This window comes from Halyomorpha halys, unplaced genomic scaffold (assembly GCF_000696795.3).
Source record: "Halyomorpha halys isolate HHAL.00 unplaced genomic scaffold, Hhal_1.1 Scaffold529.1, whole genome shotgun sequence".
Taxonomy (NCBI): Eukaryota; Metazoa; Arthropoda; class Insecta; order Hemiptera; family Pentatomidae; genus Halyomorpha; species Halyomorpha halys.
In genome coordinates this window covers 255,656-256,263 of record NW_027116277.1, presented here as the reverse complement: position 1 = coordinate 256,263, position 608 = coordinate 255,656, and positions in this window count along the sequence as shown.

Genomic DNA, 608 nt, shown 5'->3' with positions numbered 1-608 from the left:
TAAAGGACCAATTTTACGGTTAACAAAGATTAAGAGAATAAATTAGAGTCTTTGTACCCAACACCATCTGAGATACAGCTGATTAACTTTTCGAGAAGTTTACCTTACAAGCATATTTTTTGAGACATTGAAAAACCTAATTTAACTTTTGAACGTTTGACCACCAATATCTCAGATATAAAGTAAGGAATTCTGTCTCATTTTATAACGTAAATTTAGTTCTTTATTAAGAAATGAGTAAATAGTCACTTTGGCCATACCATTCATCCTTCGGATCAAAATTAACAAAATATACTGAAAAATTGATTTTTTCCATTTTTTTTTTTACACCCCTTTCTTATGCATGGGTTAATTATCGATATGTTGTGTGTGATTGATGGCTAATATGGAATAAATGTAATCTAAGTTTTAGACCTCGCCAGACCTCCGGATCTGGAATTTGAAATTTAAAAAAAAAAACTATTCAGTATTTTTTGTTAATTTCGATCCTAAGGACAAATGGTATGGTAAAAGTGACTATTTACTCATATCTTAATAAAAAACTAAATTTACGATAGAAAAAATGAGAAAGAATTTCTTACTTTATGCCCAAAAATATCTGAGATATT